This window comes from Propithecus coquereli, unplaced genomic scaffold (assembly GCF_000956105.1).
Source record: "Propithecus coquereli isolate 6110/MARCELLA unplaced genomic scaffold, Pcoq_1.0 Scaffold86, whole genome shotgun sequence".
In the NCBI taxonomy this organism is placed as follows: domain Eukaryota; kingdom Metazoa; phylum Chordata; class Mammalia; order Primates; family Indriidae; genus Propithecus; species Propithecus coquereli.
In genome coordinates, this window is record NW_012154840.1 from 2,768,778 (window position 1) to 2,777,572 (window position 8,795).

Genomic DNA, 8,795 nt, shown 5'->3' on the forward strand with positions numbered 1-8,795 from the left:
GGGGAACCAAGGGCAACACACGTATCCTAAATATCTGTACCCCATAATATGCTGAAATAAAAAAAAATAATAAAAAAAAGCAGAAATGAAAGAGGTGACATTGCAATTGATACCACAGAAATAAAACAGATTATGAGAGACTACTGTGAAAAATTATATATTAACAAATTCGATAACTTAGAAGAAATGAATAAGTTCCTAAAAATACATAACATACCAAGACTGAATCATGAGTAAATTGAAAATATGAATACCTGTAATTAATGAAGAGATTGATTAGGGAACTAAAAAGCTCCAACAGACCAGGTGTGGTATCTCACACCTGTAATCATAGCACTTTAGGAGCCCAAGACAGGAGGATTGCTTGAGGCCAAGAGTTTGAGACCAGCCGGGGCAACATAGCAAGATCCTGTCTCTATAATAAATAGAAAAATTAGCTGGACATGGTAGTGTGAGCCTGTAGTCCCAGCTACTTGGGAAACTGAGCCCAAGAGTTTGAAGTTGCAGTGAGCTATGATATTACCACTGCACTCTAGCCTGGGCAACCAAGCAAGACTCCATCTCAGAAAAAAAAAACAACAACTTTGCAACAAAGAGAAGCCAAGGACCAGGACCGGGTGGCTTCACTGGATAATTTTGAAAAACATTTCAAGAATAATTAAGGCAAATCCTTCTCAAGCTTTTCCATATGTTGAAAAGGAAAGAACACTGCTAAAATCATTTTTTGAGGCCAGCATTACCCCGATAATGAAACCAGACAAGGACACTATAAGGAAACAAAACTACAGGCCAATACCCCTGATCAATATACATGCAAAAATCCTCAGTGAAATACTCGCAAACTAAATTCAATAGCACATTAAAAAGATCACACACCACAATCAAGTGAGATTTATCCTTGGTATGTAAGGATGGCTCATCATATTCAAATCAATAAGTATGATATGCCATACTAACTGAATGGAGGACAAAACCACATGATCATATCAATAGGTGCAGACAAAGCATTTAATAAAATTCAATATTCTTTAATCACAAAAACTCAAAAACTAGGAGGAGAGTGAAATTATCACAATATAATAAAGGCCATATATGAAAAGCACACAGTTAACATTATATTCAACAGTAAAACACTGAAAGATTGTCCTCCAAGACCAAAAGCAAAGCAAGGATGCCCATTCTCACCACTTCCATTCAAAATAGGACTGGAAGTCCTAGCCAGAGGAATTAGGCAAGAAAAAGAAATAAAAGACAATTAATTGAAAAGGAAAAAGTAAAATTATATCTGTTCACAGATGACATGATTTTATTAGTATTAATAGAAAACCCTAAAGATTCTACAATAAAACTGTTAGAATTAATAAACGAAATCACTAAAATTTCAGGGTACAAAAGCAGCATACAAAAATTAGTTGTGTTTCTACTCTAACATTAAATAGTCCAAAAAAGAAATTAAGAAAACAATACTATATACAATAACATAAAGAAGAATAAAATAATTATAAATAAACTTAAACAAGGATGTGAAAAGACTTGTACACTGAAAACTACAAAATATTGCTCAATGAAATTAGACAAAATAAATGGAAAGATATCCCATGTTCAGGGATTAGAAGATTTAATATTGTTAAAACATCCATACTACCCAAAGCAGTCTACAGCTTCTATGCAATTTCTATGAAAATATCCAAGTACATTTTTCAGAAATAGAAAAATTCATCCTAAAATTTATATGGATCCACAAAGAACCCCAAATTCTCAAAACAATCTTGAGAAAGAACAAAGATATAGGCATTGCACTTTCTGATTTCAAAACATATTACAAAGCTACAGTAATCAAAATGATATTTTACTTGCATAAAGACAGATATATAAACCAATGGAACAGAATAAAGAGCTCAGAAGTAAACTCATGGATAGAGGGTCAAGAAATCTTCAAAAAGGGTGCCAGGACTACACAATAGGGAAAGGATACTATCTGCAAAAAAATCTTGGGATACCTGAATATTCACACATAAAAATAAAAAAGAAATTGAACCCTTATCTTATACCATACATCCAAAAAATCAACTTAAAATGGATTAAATACTTAAATATAAGAACCTGAAACTATAAAGCTCCTAGAAGTAGACATAGGAGGACAATGTCATGACATTGGTCTTGGCAATGATTTAATGGATATGACACCAAAAGTACAGGCATCAAAAGGAGGGATAAACAATCAGACTATATCAAATTAAAAAGCTTCTGCATGCCAAAGGAAAAACAGACTGAAAAGACAACCTATGGAATGGGAGAAAATATTTGCAAATCCTATACCTGAAAATAGGTTAATATCCAAAATACATAAGGAAATCCCATACCTTAAGATCAAAAAAATCAAATAATTTGATTGAAAAAGTTGGCAAAGGGCTTAAATAGACATTTCTCCAAAGAAGACACACGAATGGCTACCAGGTATATGAAAATATGTTCAGCATCACTAATTATCAGGGAAATGCAAATCAAAACCAAAATGAGATATTACCTCATAACCGTTAGAACAGCCATTATCAAATACAAAACAAACCAAAAAAAAAAAAAAACAGAATATGAGTGTTGAAGAAGATGTGAAGAAATTTAAACCCTTGTGCACTTTTGGTGGCAAGGTAAAATGGTTCAGCCACTATGGAAAACAGTATGAAGGTTTCTCATAAAATTGAATATAGAACTACCATATTATCCAGTAATTCCACTTCTAGGTATATAGCCTAAAAAATTGAAATCAGGATCTCCAAGAGACATCTGCACTGTCATGTTCATTACAGAATTATTTACAGTAGCCAAGAGGTGGAAACAACCTAAATGTCCTCAATGGATAAATGGATAAAGAAAATGTGATACACACACATACACACACACACAGGAATATTATTCAGCCTTTAAAAAGAAGAAAATCCTGCCATTTGCTACAACATAAATGAACTTGGAGGACATAATGCTAAGTGAAATAAGCCAGACCCAAAAGAACCAATACTACATGATCCTACTTGTATGAGATATCTAAAACAAACTCATAGAAGCATAGAATAGAATGGTGGTTACCAGAGTGAGGGGAGGGAGAATTGGGGAAGTTTTAATCAAAGTGTACATAGTTTCTATTATGCAAGACAAATAAGTCTTTAAGATATATGTTACAGCAAAGTGCATATAGTTATCAATATTGTATTGTTTACTTAAAATGTATCAAGAGGATAGATATTAGGTTAAATGTTCTTATCACCAAAAAAGAAAGGATGGAGGAAAATTTTATGGGTGATGGCTAAATTTATGGCATTGTTTAAAGTGATGGTTTCATGGGCATATACTTATCTTCAAACTCAGGAAGATATTCATTAAATATGTACAGCTTTTTTGGTATTTCAACCATACTCCAATTAAAAAAGGAAAGAAAAATACAGGATTCTTATGCTTTTATGTGTTTTAAAGTTGATGTGTAATTGAACAGGAAAAGCCTTAAGGTTTATATGTAATTGAATAAGAAAATCATCTAAGTCTGATCTCTTTCTAAATAAATTGATCTTTAATTTCCTTTACTTCTATGTCTATGTTTACTGCCCCTATATCTTTAAAATATATTACCTTTACTGTTTAAGTTCATTTGAAATGGATTTCTATACCTCACAAACTACATTAAGCAAGAAGGTCTGACTGCTAGCACTACATCCTTTCCACTTAGAGACAATCAAATCTAATGCTTAGTTCATGTATGTGTTATCCATGATTCAACTGATTAAGTGTTGTGAGCCAGGATCCATTCACTCAGGGAAAATAAATTAGAGAAAGAACCAGCACCTTAGGGGATAATCCCACTTAAGGGATGTGGGAGAGAAATAGAAGCAGGAAATGAGATATAAGAAGGTGTGTTCAGAGACATGAGAAGATTCATTCGATAAATGTTAGCTGAGTGCTTATTAGATGTCAAGTGCTGTTTCATGCACTAGAAATACAGCACTGACCAAGATAGACAAAAGTCTTTGCTCTTGCTGAGTTTACATTCTAGTGATGGGGGATAGACAATAAGCAAATAAATAAGTAAAAAAACAAGAAAATAACAACTAGTGATAAATGATAGATTGAAAATAAAATTGAGTTGTTGGATGTTGAGGCAATGCCTGCCCAAAGAGATGACATATAAGATGATTCAAGGAAAATACAGTACTTTCACAGAAACCAAGAAAGAAAGGAATTCCCAGATTGAGAAATTAACAGAAAAGGCTTTGGTTTAACATTGGTGATTTCAGAGAGAACAGTTTTGGTAAAAGAGGGAAAGACTGAAGAATGAACAACAGGGAAAGAAGGCTGAGAAGGAAGGAGAACACAAATCCAGAAAAGAATAGACAAGAATTGAGGCAAAGATTGTCCCAAAGAAATGTAAAATAATGTAGCCACTTTGGAAAACACTTTGGCAGTTTCATATAAAGTTAAACATACACTATTGCTATGGCTCAGCAATTCCACTCCTAGGTATATACCCAACAAAAATGAAAACATATATTCACACAAAGACTTGTACATAAATGTTCATAGCAGCTTTATTCAAAATGCCTAAAAAGTGAGAACAACCCAGGTTAAAAGACCAGTGAATTGATAAGCAAATGGTAGTATATTTATACAATGGAATACTATTCAGCAATAAAAAGGAGCAACTTATTTATACAATGACATAGATAAATTATAAGTGCATTTTGCTAAATGAAATAAACCAAACCCAAAGAGCTATACATTGTATCATTCCATTTATATGACATTCTGGAGAAGGCAAAGCATAGGGATAGAAAACTGGGGATTTCCAGGGACTAGAGGGGGAAGAAGGGCTGACTTCAAAGAGACAGCAGATGAGAATTTGGGGGGGAAAGAGTAATTATGCATTTTTCTACACCACACAGAGTGAATTTTGCTATATATATGTCCTAGAGTTTCTAGAAACCTAGTTTTTTTAAAAAAAAAATAAGATTACCCTACGGTTTCCTTTTGAAGTTTTTGTACAGTAGACACATCTCAAATTAATTTGATTAATCCATTGTCTTCAAGAAGAGAGCAGGTCCGTGAACACACTGAAAGTTTAACAGGTAAAATAATGGAACTGAGGAGGTGAGACAGAGGATTAAAGCACCTCCAAGACAAAATGTACTCTGGAAAATGGTCAACCATCCTCCTAGTCACCAAATTTTTCAATCCAAATGATAGAAGCCATGAATTGAGACCACTATGGAGCTGGGCTTACTCAATGCCAAACAGTAAGAGACATACCTAGGAGTAAATCTAAAAACGATGATCAACAAGTAGTCTGAGAGTAGCCCAACAGATGAACAGAGTTTGTGTGTGTTGACAGAAAACCAAATGTTAGATAATGATTATAAATTAAAGAGAAAAACATAGTTTCATGAGAAACATTGATCTCTAAATAAATTTAATCTAGTCCCAGTGATCATGGGCAGATGACCTGTGAGCCTTGCTAGCCTAATTTATATAATTAGGATAAAACCTGCTGAGGATAGGAGGCTATATTAGATGATCTCAAGATTCCTTCTTGCGATGGACATATTTGAAACTCAGACTTAGGGGGGAGGGGGGGCAAGGGCAACATATGTAACCTAAACATCTGTACCCCCATAATATGCTGAAATAAAAAAAAAATACAGAAATAGAAAAAAAAAAGATTCCTTCTTGCTTAAGTCTCTTAAGTTCCTTGCTTTGCAGAGTGAAAATTGTCTTCTGAGTATCAAATACTGAACTGATTATACAGGATAGATCAAAATCACTGAATATGATTTAAAAACTTACCGAAAGAAAAAAAAACATGTTTCAAAACTGTTCTTTAGGAATTACAGATAGAGATGAATTTTGCCAAAGAGGATTTACATTTTCATGTAAAAAGAATGTTGTTTTCTTTGTAAAGACCTTGATGAATTATGTTCAATGTTTCGGATGTGTCCAAGAAAGATCTTCATGTCACTGGAACTGCCTGTGTCCTAATATGTCATTGACAATGGGGTCTCCAAGCTACAGAAAGATGTGTCCTATCATTGAAAATAATGACTTTTAGTGAACACTAGATTGTAGTAAGAGACAATCATCTAGCCAAAAGCAGCTTGAAAGATAGTTAGAAATGTCAAAGCAGAAGATAAGAAATACAACTTAGAAATATATCCCAAAGCTACTTTTGAAAGTGTAATGAACATCATCTTTTTATTTTAATCAGACATGCTCAGGGTAGATGACAAATATTGCATTTGTTAAATTCAGAAAACCTAAACCTCTACAATATTCTTCATTGATAAGAAATACCTGAGTAGTGCAGAATTACACATGAAATACTCAGAGTGATGCTTATCTGGGACTGGGAGTCGGGCTTCTAACAACCTCACCCATCTAGAAGGCAGGCACAAAACTAGAATTAAGGGGAAAACCTTTGACTATCCAGACATAGAGATATTGTCAAGTCTGCCAATTTTGCTCAAAGACTATTGACTTAAAATTATATGAAAAATATAATGTTCCTAGTTAAATTCAGTTTCCTCGTTATCTGGTTTCTTCTGGCTGCTCTCAGGCCTAAATTACAGAAGAATACAGATTTGATCATGGATAAAACCAATGAGAATCAGCAACTGACAATTAGGAACAGGTCACAGATGTGTCATCAAGTGGCGAATTCAAATTAGGGAGAAATTTAACCTAGAGGCACAGTTAGGCAAACCACAAAGCCATCTAAGAGGAGATCACGGCATAACAGCACTGTAAAACTTATGTAGCTATCAAGTATCCTGCATCAAACAACAAAAAAGGATTAAATTTATTTTGTGATTTTGTTAAAATCCATTACCTGTTTATTGTGGCTTCAAAGCAAATATGATATATCTTAGACAAAATCCCACCTAAAATGGAGCAATGTTCCAATGTTTTGGTACTTAAAGGGGAAAATGCAATGACCCCTGACACCACAAGTTCAATGAAGCTTTCTTGTTCACTGGAAGTGTTCTATATGCCAACCTTTTTAAGAAATAATTCAATTCAATTCAAAAATGTGTTATCAGAGAAATACTATATATAAAACATGAGCTACAGGCTGGGTGCAGGGAGAGGTATTCCAGATGAAAAAGACACAGACTCTGGGCTCTAGCCAGGGAGAGAGGCATGGAAATGAATAACTAGGTCAAGGAAGATGGTGAGAAATTCTGGCATAAAGAGATTCAACGTGATGACCAACAAGGGAACAAAAAGATGGGTTCTGCATTTGGCCTAGAAGAAATTTGGGAAGGCCTCCAGGACTAGCTCAGGTTTGAGCAGATCCTGAAGGATTGAGCCGGCAGAACGTACAGCAAAGTGATAGAAGTACATGGTAAATTTAAACAAAGGCAAGTATTCTGGTGTATCTAGAGACTTGAGAGATATGGTAAGAGATAAGGTAGGAAAGGTAATTGAAGATAGCCTTGAGTTCTAAGATGTTATTAATTTTGTCCAGTTGACAATGGGGTGCCATTCATTAAAATATTTTAAGCAAGAGAATGGCATAAGAAAAGTTTTTCTTAAGAAAAATTGATCTGGGATGGGAAACTTATAGTCATTCAGAAGAAAAAAATCCATAAAGGCCTAAATTGGGGCAGCAACAGTGGTAGCAGAAGAGTACTTCTGTGTACAGTATCTTTTTTTAGTGTTCAAGGAACTATAAACTATGTCCTTTATATTCTTAAAGAGAATTTCTCTAGCTCAAATAAAACCAGAATCCTGTAATTTCAGAGTTCCAAATCCTCTTAGAAAGTACATCCCAACCTCGTTTATGGTAACAGTGATGAATCTGAGATCCAAAGTTTCATCATCTGTACCTTCCAAAGGAGAAGTGACTTACCCCAGGGTCATGTGGCCAGTTAGCGACTTTTGGAAAATGAAAGGTAAAGTAACCACTTACAGGTGATCATCATGAAAATAACCCATGAATGGACTCTATATAGCCAACCCCAGGTCTACAAAATGCTAAACATATTGTAGTGCATCAAAAGTGAAAGCTGCACTTAGTCATCTAGGTTTTCTGTCTAAACTAGAGAGTATCTTAAATGCTTAGAAATCACTAGAGAGTCTTGGACTCAGATCTAAATCTTGAAAACCATCTCAGGCAACTTAGTCAACTGGAATTTCCATCTAAGAGCATGGTCTTCTATTGCAGAAATATTTTCTAACAGAGGATGCAGTGCCTTTTCTTGCTGTTGTTTGTTTTCTTGTTTATTACAGCACTAGGAGAACATACGCCAAACTGTCTTTGTGGCCTATCATAAATGAGGACCCCCAGTGCTTCTCTGCAGAAACTCAGTCTTCATTTTGGAGATACAGAGGCATCATATTTAACTCAGTTGCTAAAAGCAAACCCAAAATCCCAAGGAAAAACTTTCTGTTCAGTGCGGCTTCAGATTAAGAAAAAAGCCGCTGTTTAAAAATAACTCCTGATGCTTCTGTCTTATGCTTAAAGATGCTTTTCGGAAGAAATAAAGCCTCAACCAGAGGACTGAAAATCAGGAATCCAGCCTGAGTGAGTCACTTGGGCCTTAGATTTTTCATTTGTAAAATAAGGCCTAAGTAATCTCTAATGCCCTTCTAATCTGAAATATTCTTTTTTCTTCATATCTTGCTTCCTTACTTTCTTCAGGTATTCACTCAAATCAAAATTCATCTTCTCAATTAAGCCACCCTATCTAAAATTTAAATGTACACTTCCTTTCAATATTACATACTCCTTTTTCCTTATTTATTTGTTTCTTCAT